The 14,098-nt window shown below is 46.4% G+C and overlaps 1 protein-coding gene across 2 annotated transcripts in view; it reads right to left on the minus strand.

Moving 5' to 3' along the window:
* Fam78b (family with sequence similarity 78 member B) overlaps window positions 1–14,098 on the minus strand; it is an 88,205-nt gene that overhangs the window by 63,721 nt on the left and 10,386 nt on the right. The window lies entirely within an intron of this gene.

The following is a 14,098-nucleotide window of genomic DNA, read 5'->3' on the forward strand; positions in this document are numbered from 1 at the left end:
GAGAGAGAGAGAGAGAGAGAGAGAGAGAGAGAACAGAGAATGAGAACTCAGGACCCCACCCTTGAGTTACACTCCTAGCTCAACACTGGATTCATTATTCACGCAACAGACACAAAGACCATGTACTATGAACCACCCTGGATTTTCAGAATGCTGAGTTGAAAACAAATGTCTCTACAATTTGGTACTTACATTCCACAATCCCACAAACTGACCATAATGACATGATCGTGCCAGAAGGTAACATAGGAGAAGTCCCTATGTCAAATAATGTTTCCTGGTGGAGGCTGCAGCATTTGAACATTTGACTTTTGCCTAGGTTAGTGTGCTGGCTAGTTTTGTCAACTTAATGCAAGCTAAAGTCATCTGAAAGGAGGGAAACTCAACTGAGAAAATGCCTCCGTAAGATCCAGATGTAAGGAATTTTCTTTATTAGTGATTAATGGGGTAGAGCCCGGCCCGTGAAAGATAGTGCCATCCCTGGACTGATGGTCCTGGATGCCATAAAAAAGCAGGCTGAGCAAAGCTATCAGGAGCAAGTCAGTAAGCAGCCCTCCTCCATGGTCTCTGCATCAGTTCCTGCCTGTTTGAGTTCCTGTCCTGGCTTCCTTCAATGTCAAATAAACCGTTCCCTCCCCAACTTGATTTTGGTCATGGAGTTTCACTGCAGCCATGGAAACCCTAGCTAAGATTTGCAAATTGCTTTTCTTTGCATGTATCTGGTGTGCAGCTCGCAGAGGAGGCTGCAGGCTGGCCTTAACCAGACTGGTGAATCCAAGAGGGTACTCTTTCTGTGGACACCACCAGCCAGGTCTGTGCCTCCTCAGAAGTAGCCAAGTGCGTTCTTTCTGAAGGGATTTATGAGGATCTTCCCTTTCTGTTACATTTTCATGAGACATCAAGTTGGGCTGGAGGAGGGAGGATGTTCATTTTTGGATATGAGTCTTTACCACTGTCAGGGGCCCCACTGGGGTAGGATACGCTGGAGGTCATGCGGGATGAAGAGGGAGGTAGAAACAGGCTTCTGCCATTGTTTTTGGAAGACTGCTTTAAGTAAATAGGAAACAGTTTAGAGTATGCGTACTTGTGTCACATTCTGGTGGGGCTGGACTCTTTCTTCTAAGTTATGAGAGAACCTTTCTAGTGGCGGTGTGGACATTCCAGGAGCAGAAGCGCCACTCTGTGCCCCTGCAAGCCTCCAGTGTGCAGGTTGCACGTTGATTCTTTCCCACAGCCTGATCCACTGCCAACCTATGGCTCTTAAGTGTCACCACTCTGCAGGACAAAGAAAGCTTACTTGCTGGGAAAGGGCCACCTCTAGCATGACAGTCACTGGGGTGGATGTAGATTGAACAGGGAAGGTGGACATGCAAATCAAACTGCAGACATCATTAGTGGCTAGAAATAGTGATTATAAATCTCAGGAGCCAGACGGCAGCTGAAAGAGCTCAGGGCTTTCAAGGAAAACAGCAGTTAGGGCCGCTAATAAATCTGAAACTTGTCTTCTTAACTAAGCCAGAAGACAGACAGAGGAGCCATCATCTATACACAGGAGGAGTGATGGGACTCATCTGCAGGGACCTCTGTCTTTGTACCCTTAGCTGATGTTAAGTTGTCAAGGCATGCATCAGTATCTCTAGGTGGGATAATGACTAGCGAAAGAATGTGGAGGGTCTCTTAGAAAATAATGATAAGACACAATGAAAGAGCTGCGTGGGCATGAGTGGTACCTACCCTAACCACTGGGCTCGTGCTTGTCTGTACTATGGAGAGGGAAGGTTATAGCTATGCTCACTTTTAAAGCAGCCTGTGAGGGAGGTATTATCATCATGCACCCATTTTTTCCAAATTAAGAGACTATGGCTTAGAGGAACCAAGCAGTTTTTTCACAGCTCACAGGCAACTAGGAGGCTACCTGTGACTATAATCTGCTTTTCAGAAAGCAAACCCTCTGTAAGCAAAATGAATTAGAGGAACATTAAATGTCTGCAGAATGTGTGCCCTTTCAATCATCAGGCATGCTCCCCTGACACAAATGGTTGGTGAGGTGAACATGAACAAAGGAGGCTCCTGCATGATCGCACCAAGATGGCCTACGAGGGTAAGAGGGCAGCTGTCTATAAGGGACACAGATCTGATGATCTCTCACAGCAGACATAGTCAACATGCAATTGTGTCACAGGGAGACAAACAAGTAATGGGACAAATGGTGACGCTGAGCACTCTGGTAGTCTGGGGACATGAACCCCATAGGAGTTTTACCCTACTTATGGAGCAAGACATGCCTCCCTGCATGTCCTAGTCACACAGGCCATCCAACCACAGCAAGAAGACATAATGTCTTTCCCTGTGTGCTTTCACACTGTTGGATAGCCTTCATCTAGGGGAGACTTTATCAATACCACCCTTAATTATTGACTTTGTTCTGGGAGCTGAGCTCACAACAGGTACCTAACAAGCATCTTTCTAGTTTGCAAATGTAGGATCTTTATTCCCACTTTACATGGCAGGAAAGTTCCAGCATGGAGGTGTTACGGTGGTGCACATCAAGGCAAAGTGTGACTGGTAGACTCAGGACAGCTACCTCTGACTGTTCCGGCTGTTGCCTGGATGCACGATTCGGGGACAACTTGCATTGTCCTCTGTGCACACCTGATGGGCACAGGTATTCACGCCAGGTGCATCCTGCTTTGGAGGAGGGTTACTGCTCTGGGGATAGTGAGGAGAAAGGGAGAAGGCAGGGAGCAGGGGCTGGCTGGTTTGTGAAAAGCTGCACTGCTCTCTGTGTGTCCCAGCAGAACAGGTCAACAGTGACAGGTCCCGAGTTTCCTTGCCCTTAGCACATCTCTCAAAAGGTCAGGCTGGATGTGAGGATGACCAGCTCTGCTCTGACCTGAGTCATGTCACATAGAAGAGCTAGGTTGCTTTTTGCGTGTGCGTATACCTATGTAGGTCACTACAGGACACTACATGAATGTCATGTGTCATGAATGGAAACATAAATAGGCAGGGACTAGACTTCACTTAAGGGAAGTTCCAGTGTTCTGAACAACTCAGGTCCACTGGAGTGATGGGGCGGGTTAGGTTTACGATCTACTGAGTATGACAGTCCTGGAAAGTTGGTTGAAGAGAGGGCTTAATTTTGAGAATGATCATGTTTGTGACCCACACCAGGTTCCAGAACACAACCTGGATAGTGGCACATGCTTTCTCAGCTCAAGAGACCTAGAATAACTGTGGTTTGGTTTATGGCACAATACATGTGTGGGTACAGAGCCCAGGAACTCCAAGTGTGGACTTCAGATCTTTGGATTTAAGCCGCAGCTCTTAAAAGCTGAGAAGTCTTAGACAAATAATTTAGTGTGTGTGTGTGTGTGTGTGTGTGTGTGTGTGTGTGTGCATGTGTACATTGGCCCTGTGCCCAATACAGCCCATGGGGCACCTCTGAAGCTCTTATCCAAACCCTACAATGTATGTGGCTGGGAATGATGGAGGGGGAGCAGCACACAGCCTGCCCCTGCCCTTCAATAAAAATGCAAAGGGTGCAGTTTCACTGAGAGGTAATGACGAGGCAGATCAAACAGCTGACTAGTGGCACAGAAGAAATCCTCGGCTCAAACAGAAGGTTCCAGAAACCAGGTTTAAAGAAGAAATGACATATACCTCAAAACTCAAGATTGCCTGACAGCCCATCAAGGGGAGAGAGGGAGGGAAGGAGGGAAGGAGGGAGGGAGGGAGGGAGGGAGAGCGAGAGGGAGAGAGAGAGAGAGAGAGAGAGAGAGAGAGAGAGAGAGAGAGAGAGAGAGAGAGAGAGAGAGAGAGAGAGAGAGAGAGAGAGAGAGTGTGTTTATAGATCTGGGCTCAGCTGTTTGAATGGGAGCAAGCTGAGAGGAAGGGAGGGGTCCAGGAGTGGTCTAATTCTCCTTATGAATGATCTTGATGTGGGTGTCACTGAAATGAAATCAACAGATGCCAATAAATTTGTAGGAAATGAAAGCGATTTAAAACCCAGAGCCACAGGAACCCTTAAACTGCTTCTAGTCAGGGCAGGAACGGGACCATGAAATATTTCTGAAGGGATTAGCCCAAGTCTGATCTGCCTCCCTCCAAAGGTGAGTGGCAGGAAGGGGAGGAGGAGGCTGGCTGTCCTCCTGATAGAGCAGGAAGCATCAGAGAGTGATGGGGTGGGCGGGGAGCAGAGAGGAGAGAGGTCTCCATTCATCTTAAACAGCTTCTCTCCTGATAGACAGGGAGTGGGTGGCTGTTTATCTTTGAAATCCCAGCTATTTTCTTCAGTAAAGAGGTGTAAACTAACTTCCTTCCGGGCACATCTTCAGTTACAGTGGGGCACATCAAAGATACACAGGACGCAAAGGAGAGAGGCCTGCCACTCCTTCCTACAAGACATCTCTCTCTTCCTTCCACATTGACCTGGAGGCTTCTGTGAATTCATTCATCTTCCCACAAAGCGGCAAGCAAGCCCTCTTCTTGTCCTTGTTCATGAAGAAGCTTGGGGTTTTTTGGAACCTCAGGAGTGGAGTGGAGTGTGGGAGCACTAGACTTAACTTCATTTTGAAGTTAAGTGGGTGCCCTCATACCCACTTCTTAGCATCTCAAACCATAATGGTTAATTTTAATTGTCAACTCCAGGATTTAGAATCACCATGGAAATAAACCTCTGGGCATTTTGTGAGGGAGTTTATACTGGGTTAACTGACATGGGAAGACCTACCCTGAGTGTAGGTGGTGCTGTCCATGGGCTGGGGTCCTGGACTGAAGAAAAGGATAGGGTGAGCTGATCACCCACACTCAGCACTTCCTGTTTGTTGGTTAGTTTTTTTTAATCTACTTGACACAAGCTAGAGACATCTGAAAAGAGGGAATCTCGACTGAGAAAATGCCCCCAACAAATCAGCCTGCAGGCAAGCCTGTGGGGGCATTTTCTTGATTAATGATTGATGGGGGAGGGCTTAATTTACTGTGGTTGGTACCATTCCTGGGCAGATGCTCCTGGGTTGTAAAAGAAAGCAGGCTGAGCAAGCCATGAGGAGCAAGCCAGCAAGCAGCATCCTTCCAGTTCTGCTCCAGTTCCTCCCTCCAGGTTCCTACTTTGAGTTCCTGCCTTGGCCTCCCTCATCAGCCTGTGACTTGGGACACGTAAACCAAACTGCCTTTGGCCAAGTTGTCTTTGGCCATGGCCTTAATCACAGAAAGGAAAGAAAACCAAAAGCCTCTGCTTCATGACTGTACGTGCAAACTGAGCAGCTATCTCAAGCTCCTGCCCCATGATCTCCCTACCATGAGAGACTGTCCCTCAGACTGTGAGCCCCATGATCTCCCTACCACCAGAGACTGTCCCTCAGACTGTGAGCCCCATGATCTCCCTACCACGAGAGACTGTCCCTCAGACGGTGAGGCCAGCAAAACCTCCTTCCTTCCTTAAGATGCTTTTCTCAGGTATTTTGCCACCAACAAGAAAAGTAACAGAAACACAAGCTATGCCAAAGACAGCAGATTAGGAGGCTGGGGAGATGCTCTCACTGAAAGAGTCCACTATAGGCACCACTGCTAAGGCTAGTCCTGGGATACTGAAGCTGAACTCCTCTCTGATACACAGATTCAGGAAGCCAAGATGCAGGAGTCACCATCTCTGCTTGAGATGCCTCTCACTTCCATCAAATCTGTTCCAGACTCATCTATACAATTTAGAGCCCCCCAACACAGACCCAAGGGTGGGGATTTTACATCAAGAAACCTTTGTTATATCATGCCCCTGTCCAATCCAGCCTCCCAGAGTACACCTGGTGTCTTCCATCCAAGTAGTCTGCAAGCTGATGCCCGAGGCCATCCATGCACTTTGTCTAAGCTTTTAACAGGGAAGAAGGCCCACAGAGTAGAGACATTTACTTGCCTCCGGGTGGCAGGGAGGAAGGGAAGACATGAGTCAGATATTTCTCCAAAGTCCCTTCTAGCTGCTTTATGACTCAAAGGTAGGCCACAATGCATTTTCTTAGCCAAAGTCAGCAAAATGTCCAGTCTTGGAACTTCTACCGCAGATTCAGAGACAAGCTCAAGTCAGACACCTTCTTAGCATTCAGTGGAGCCCATTCAAGCTTTCCAAAGGAAAGGTGACTAATGCTTTTTTTCTTTTGGCTGCCTACTAAGCTGGTATTCAAATTCAGAACCTGAAGGCCAGTGGGATGATAATGTAGACAAGTGGTGGGCAGTGAGTCAGAGACACATTTTTAGTCTTTTGTCTGCTCCCTCTGGTCTAGGACAAATCATAAAACTTCCCAGAGCCCCAGTTTCTTTACGTGCAATAGAGAAGATACCTTCTCTGCCCTCCTCATACAGCCATGGGAGGAGCAAAGGGAAGCAGTAGATAAAAGGATGCTAGCACGTAGGACCAAGATGAAGGATGAGTATCTGCACATCTTGGCAGGCTCAGTGTCTTCCCTGAGGATAATGCAGGGATTTTAGGCCTCAAAGTTCACTATAACCACCACTTTTTTGGGGGGGCTTTTGACCCCAAGGATTAATTTCCGCTTTTCATTCAAGGCTTATCTTTTCTTTAACCATTTAACAAAACATTGCATCTTCAGTGTAGCTGGTACTGTTTGGAGACCTTTATAAATGCCAACAACTCATTTAATCTTGCCAACAAGCTCATGAAGTAGGACAATCACTATTCATTCTTCTAGATGGGGAAGCAGGCCGAGGTATTAGTAAGTTGTCAGGGGCAGGCAGGGTTGCCCACTTGCTCTATGGAGAAGGATAATTCTGTACTGAGATTCCTTGGCCCATGCTTTCTATATGATGTTTCTCATGAGAGGAAAGTCAGGGGTAATAAATTCTTGGCTGTTGGTTTCTGGATCTCATGCTCCTCTCTACTGAGCCACACCTTTGTATTAAGTTAGACATTCAGTTTTAACAGCGGTGGATATTCAGCACGGAGCTCTTCCTATCAGGAAACCTCGGAGGGACACTTAGGATGCTATAGGGGCCCAGAAAGCTGAAAACTTATGGAATTCAATGCCTTGGTGTATTCTGGAGCTTTTGGCTTATAGATGGATCTTGAATATATTTTGTACAGTTTCAGTTTGGGAAGAGTGTAATGGTTTTGTTTGAAATGCTCAACTATTTGCTGTTTACAGTGTTTTCAAATCTTACAATTTGATATTTGCTCTTTTTTTTAAAGATAAACACCCATATGCTTGGTGATCCCGTGTTCATTTAGAATTCTTTGCACAACAAGCTTGGATAAATCACACAATCTTCCAAAAGCCCCCATTTCTTTGCATATGGAATGGAGGTAATATGAATTTGAATGAGCTTTAAATGAGTTAAAATTTGTGTAAACAGTTAGCATCTCATGCTCTTCTTTTTCCGCCTTCTCCTCCTCCCCATCCTTCTGAATTTTACTTGTCACTAGGTATCAGTGACAGATACTCCACAGCTCAGATTCTTTTAATGGAGACTAAATGGGAGGAGACAACCCAGTCTGTGTCTTTACACAGGTGAAAATGAAATAGGCCTGAGATCCTTTCTTCCTATACAATTAATTGTCTATTAGGCTGGGCCATTCCCATAGATTGTCATTCTGTGGCAGGGTGGGGTTTCTAAGAGAAATGTTAAACATTCATTAAAAATGACATTATCTGAATTAAATATTTTGAAATACAGACTTTTAAAATAAGCTCCATCACTGAAGAACTTGATTGACCTTGGGCAGTTCCCCTTCTCCTTAATCCGTTTCCTTACCTGTGAGATAAAGGCATTTCACTAAGATCTCTGGTCCTTTAGCTTCTGAACAGTCCCCCACAGCCCACCCCAATCCCCCACTAGCTATTTAAGGGAACAATCGGTGTGGAATTGGATGGGAAGTGTAAGCACTTCTTAACTATGTAAACCTGTCTGTTAGGCTCTGCTGAACCCTGGGTTGCCCACTTGTTCTATGGAGAATGGTAATTCTGTATCTAGCCTCTAACAGTGAGTAGGGGCTCCGCAGAAGGAACACACACAAGCATCTCTATGAGTCCTGGGTACAGCCTGACCTTTCAGCTTGTTTCTTTGCCTGTTAGTTCATTTGTTTATGGGCGTGTCGGTTTATATGGCTCCAACAAACCTGATATTGCTGCATCCCAGAATAACCCAGCAAGGAGTCCTGTGCTTTGTCCCCTGTCCCGCCGCCCCCCATCTAGAGTCAGACTATCAAGCACCAGGCTGACTTTAGGCATGTGTGCCTCCTCAGGGGTCCCTGGTTGCATCTTCCAAATGGCAGGCATTTTGCCTCCTGGTCCTATTTTCTATCCTTACCCCACCTCCCTCCTCTGCTGGTCTTTCTCAGAGCCATCTGGAAGAGAAGGAAGCAGACAAGCTCCTGCCTGCCCGAAGCCAAATGCCAGTGCAAAATGAGCCCTTGGGGCAAGGCCAGAGAACAGGTGCAGTAAAACTTGGAGCCAGCTGCTTGTGTCTCTGACACTCCAGGGAGACATTGTGGGTTGCTGGGCTTCAGGAGAGCCTGGAGGCATCTTAGGAATGCAGACTCCTTTCTAGAAGAATCTTCTGACTTGTCATAAGGGTCTGTGCCTTACAGTGTGTACAGCTGCGTGATAAAGATGACTGTCATTCATCAGAGTCCTTTGTAATACTTCAGGAAAAACTAGATCTGCTGAGGCATCAGTCTGCCTCTGTGGTTGTATCAAGTGCGCAGTGGGGGAATTTACTGGGTTCCCTTGACCTTGGCCTCAGTCAGAAGTCTCCTGGTACCTTGGCTCTCTTCTCAATTCCTAATACAGAATGCTGAGAAACAGCACTTCTTTTAAGAGTGCTGCCAAATACAAGTTTATTTGGAAAATATTCACTCAATCCAGACAGGAATCACTAAAAGCTAACTTCTGTCCATAACTGAGTAATGAAAGATCTAGTAAACAAATCATAATAAGCTAAACATCTTGGAAAATATCCCCATTATGAATTTCTTCTTAGTGCATGGCTAAATTTGCAAAATAAATTTCTTGGACTAAAAAATGAAACAAAAACTGAAAATTCAAACTTAAGACTCATCCTAAAAAATAATGTAAAAACAGAAAGAGCAGCCATAAACTATTTGGGATAGTGAGACACTTCACTAGACCTGCATAACTGGCAATCCAAGAAGACAGCATCATCTAGAACACAGAACACCCCTGCAACATTTTAAAGATAGAATTATTTATAACACAGAATACCCCTACATCATTTTCAAGATAGAATCATCTAGAACACAGAACACCTCTGCATCATTTTCAAGATAGAATCATTTAGAGCACAGAACACCTCTGAAACATTTTCAAGATAGAATCATCTAGAACACAGAATACCTTTGCAACATTTTAAGATAGAATCATCTAGAACACAGAATACCCCTACATCATTTTCAACAAGTTGGATCTTATACAACTTCTTTTAAAACATTTACAGAAACTAATCAAAACCACGTGGAAGGTTGATGGTGTAACCCAGACATAAGACTGTGATCTAGTTTGGAACCTGCAGGCCAGGGAGCTTCTGTCAGCTCTGTGTTGGGTCATGTGGGTCAGCTTCAGAGAAACAGAACACTCAAGACAGGAAGCAGTCAGGTTTTAAAAGCCCTAGAGTTTAAATGCTACGCTGTAATCAAGTCTATGCTCTTTTTTTTTTAAATGGTTTTTCGAGACAGGGTTTCTGTTTTGTTTTGGAGGCTGTCCTGGAACTTGCCCTGTAGACCAGGCTGGCTTCGAACTCACAGAGATCCGCCTGCCTCTGCCTCCTGAATGCTGGGATTAAAGGCGTGCTCCACCAATGCCCAGCTAAACCTGTCTATGCTCTTAAACTCCAGATCATATGGCTCTTGACCTGTCCCTCTGAACAAAAAAATGAGTGTTTCATCCATGTCTTTCTGTCTAGGCATCTTACCTCAGTTTAACCAGCAATATTTATACTGGAATATTGTCCAGTGTTTGTGGTTATGGGAGAAGGGAAAAAATTCCAGGAAACTTTTTCCTTTGTGGAAATTGTAATTCTGGGTGCTAATGTAAGTGACCCACCACGTCAGGAAGTATCAGGTTCTGAGGTAAAATCTCTCAGCATCCACATAAGTGGTTTTCCTCTCAAGGTATAGACCTAGTCACAGTTGCCTTCGGATTTGAGAACACATCTGCTTTCGTCTAACCGCCAACAGTGTATCCACTTATGGGGATGTCTAACTGATAGGTACCTGAGATTTCACTAACCGCCAACAGTGTGTCCACTTGTGGGGATGCCTAACTGAGAAGTACCTGAGATTTCACTAACCACCAACAGTGTATCCACTTATGGGGATGTCTAACTGATAAGTACCTGAGGTCACTTGGTAAAATGTAGAATAAGTGGAAAAGAAACCATCTAGGTGTTCAAAAAACAATCCCCAATATGGCTGTTCGCTAATGACCTTACCGCAAGTGCTAGATTCACTCAACTATCCAACCATTTGGCTGAAGAGAATTTTCTACTTCATGAAAAAGTAACTATGCACAGGCCCTAAGGTTAAAGGTCAACAGGAAGAGTTTTCAAGAAAACTTTACTATATAAACAGAGACTATTTCTCCCCTTCCATTCAGCTCTGCAGGTCTGGAAGTTACTGTGGGCGAAAGCCTCCCGTTGAGTCAGCCTCCCTTCAGGTTCAACTCTCAGGCTAATCATGCCTCAGTTCACTTCTGAAAGTTTCTGGAACTTAAGCAAGGTCACAAGTAACCTAAAGATGTTTTTGGAGACTCAGGATTTTAAAAGAGGTTGCCACAGAGACACAAGAGAATCCCAGAAGCCGTCACTGGCCAGCTCACTGGGTCCCCTGGCTGTAGATGGGCCACTTCAGTGCTCTGGCTTCTGTCCTCCCTTCCCTCTCATGGATCTTTAAAAAAGGTTTATTAACTTCTACTTTATGCATATGAGTGTTTTGCCTACATACATGTATGTATGTGCACCATGTGGCCTTGTATCCTTGGGGGCCAGATGAGAATGTTGGATTCCCCTGGAGCTGGAGTTACTCATGGCTGTGAGCTGTGGTGTGGGTGTTGGGAACCAAACCTGGGTCCTCTCAAAGTGTAGTAAGTGTTCTTAATTGCTGGTCCAGCTCTTCAGCCCTCAGGGATCTGTAAAGAGAGTACATCTCAGGCACCTGGCTGGAGGCTGTTCCTTCAGGGGTCTTTGTTGTAGAGGAGGCCATAGCAGATGGCTGCTCTTAGGTACAGGGTTATGCATGGCCACACCTACAAACCTTGCTTGTGGCTTTCCAGTTTCACACTTAGACAGGGCAAGGCAAGGCAAGGCAAGGCAAAAGGTTGAGTTGTGAGGCACTGTCAGAAAGCACAAGGCCCAGTATGGCTTCCCTGGGCCCTAGCAACCCTACATCTGTTTCATTTTTACATCCTAAGAGGCTGCTTTTGATATTCAGGGCTTTCTGATGGTCTCCAAGGAAAAGGGGACGCAAACCAAGTTCTCCAACTTCTTTCCTATCACTCTCTTTGCCAGGAGTTTGTGGAAAGAAACTGGTTCTTAAAGGTTGACTTATACCTCCTCCTCTCTGCATTCTCCACAGATTCCAAACCCTTCCTACTTTGACTCCTCAACACCATGGTCCAATCTGTGGGCTTCAGAGCTATAATTTCACAGGTAAATTTCTTTAAAGAGCATCCAGGAGTGATTTTCCTCTGGAAAGCAGCGGCCCACCAAGGCTGTGAGGGAAGGTAGAGGACTCAGTAGTTCATGGGCTCCCAGAAGGGTAGGAGGTCCTGCTTTTAGGGTGTGTAGCATTGATGGTCTGGTTGCAGCCCTATCTGCATCTATTTCTTAACTTCAGTTGGGTGAGCCCAAGGGAGGGAACCAATGAAAAGTCAGAGGATTCAGAAGACCCATCAAGTGAGGCCTAACAGTCTGAAAAGGTGGCAGGCCCAAAGAAAGCAGTGGGTAGGAACAAGACAGCTAGTAGTTTCAACACACACACACACACACACACACACACACACACACACACGCACGCACGCACGCACGCACGCACGCACGCACGCACGCACACACACCCCAAGCAGATCTTGACAAAAAAATAAGCAGGAAGGGCTGGAGAGATGGTGCAGAGGTTAAGAGCACTAGCTGCTCTTCCAGAGGTCCTGAGTTCAATTCCCAGCATCCACATGGTGGCTCACAAACATCTGTAATGAGATCTAATACCCTCTTCTGGTGTGCATGAAGACAGAGCATTCATGTACATAAAATACACAAGTAAATACATCTAAAAAGATAAAAACCAACAGCAAGCAGGCCAGGAGGGGCATGACAGCAAGTGCTAACAAGTGACAGGCTAACCAGGCATCAGGAGCTCTCCGAGTTGATAATAGGGGCCTAGTTGCCCAGGAGATCCGAGTCTGCCTACTCCTCCAGGGAAGGCAGGAACTAGGTTTTAGTGCAGGCTTTGAGGGTGGAGGTTAGGCTGGAATAGGGCCGAGAAAGGGAGGCTGATCACCTGACATCGCCCTGGATTTCTGGAGTCCTCATGAGATGTGGCCTGGAAAGGTACAGATGACAGCTCTGGTGTTGTGACATCTACTGGGAGGTCTACACTTTCCCCTCCGAATGGGTTCCTCTATACTCATCTTAAGTCCCCTAAAGACCAAAGCACAACAGAGTGGCATAGACCCATTCTCCCCGTTCCTTCCCAGCTCACCTCCATTAGAGTAAGCAGACACAGCATTATTATGTCCCTATGCTAAAAGCCCTTAACACAAAAAGAAAATGTTTTAAAAAAATGAAACCCAACTAAAAGCCACAACAGAGACAGAGTCCCAGGCTTCTAGGATATCCCCGTCAGACTCCCCCCATCTGTTCTGCTCTCCAGGGCCTCCCAGCTGAGCCCTGCTGTCAGAGGAGGGCCCTTGGCCCCCTCACAATCTGTCATCTTTGACACCACTTGGATCTTGTTTCTTTTGGAGCTGCCAGGGGACACGAAGATATCATGCCTGTCTGTGGGCAGGCAGCCAGGAGGACCAAGCTTGCCATTAGCACCTGGGCTGGGTGGGGTAGGTGTGGGGAGGCTGGAGAATAGGGCTTCTGAGTTGCTGGGCATCCCAGCTGAATCGCAGTTTCTCCATGCGTCCAGTCTCTCTTGGCTGCCAGGAACTCCTATTTCCTGCCATCTGTGATGGGTGTCTCTGGGGAGACCCTCTCCTCTCCAGCTTGCTAATCACTGTGTACAGACACTGGCAATGGACTGGTCTCTGCTCCTGGCAATTGTGCAGACATCCCTTGGACTGATCTGAGTTTCCTTCTGTGCTGCCAAGGGACTTGACTTTTCCTATGCTCTGTCTGCTTCCTCTCTGATACAGGTGATTACTTCTGCAGCTGACCTGGACTCTCAGCAAACAAGGGTGTGTGTGTGTGTGTGTGTGTGTGTGTGTGTGTGTGTGTGTGTGTGTGTGTAAAATTAGAAGGTTAAAACCCGTTTACTGATTTTCAAACTAAAAGACTAGGAATGTTTCCATCCTTGACCCACAGAGTAAGGCAGTGGGGAGAGGTCCCCGGGATGGGAAACATTAGCAATGGCATCAGAGAGACCTGGGTCTGAATCCTGGTTCTGCCACTCACTCAAGCTCACATTCTCACCCTGCTCTTCTCTGGGCCTCAGTGTGCATGTCTGTAAAGTGTGCTTCCGGGTCATGTAATTGACCATCTGGCGAGGCAAAGAGGATTCTGCTGAACCACCACTTTGGTGTTTTCTAGCCTTTTCACCGTCAGTTCACTTGCTATGAACCAGAGCAGCTGGGGACAGTTACTGGCGAGGGAGCTGGAAGCCCAGAGTCCTGACTCAGGCGCTCACATTCTTTCTTGGGTTTCTTCCTAAGACCTCGGTCTCATTAGCACCAGATCCTGACCAGCTGGATGGACTAGGCAGCTGGAACGCAAGAACACTAAGATATCCAATTTGGTTTAAACCTTTTGTTTCCCTGGTTTTCTCAGCAAGGACAAAAACAAGCAATGAGTCAACGTCCAGAATATCCAATGTTCATCCATCCATTCACCCATTTACTTATCTGTCTGTCTGTCCGTC

Source organism: Mesocricetus auratus, unplaced genomic scaffold, assembly GCF_017639785.1.
Source record: "Mesocricetus auratus isolate SY011 unplaced genomic scaffold, BCM_Maur_2.0 Super-Scaffold_100676, whole genome shotgun sequence".
In the NCBI taxonomy this organism is placed as follows: domain Eukaryota; kingdom Metazoa; phylum Chordata; class Mammalia; order Rodentia; family Cricetidae; genus Mesocricetus; species Mesocricetus auratus.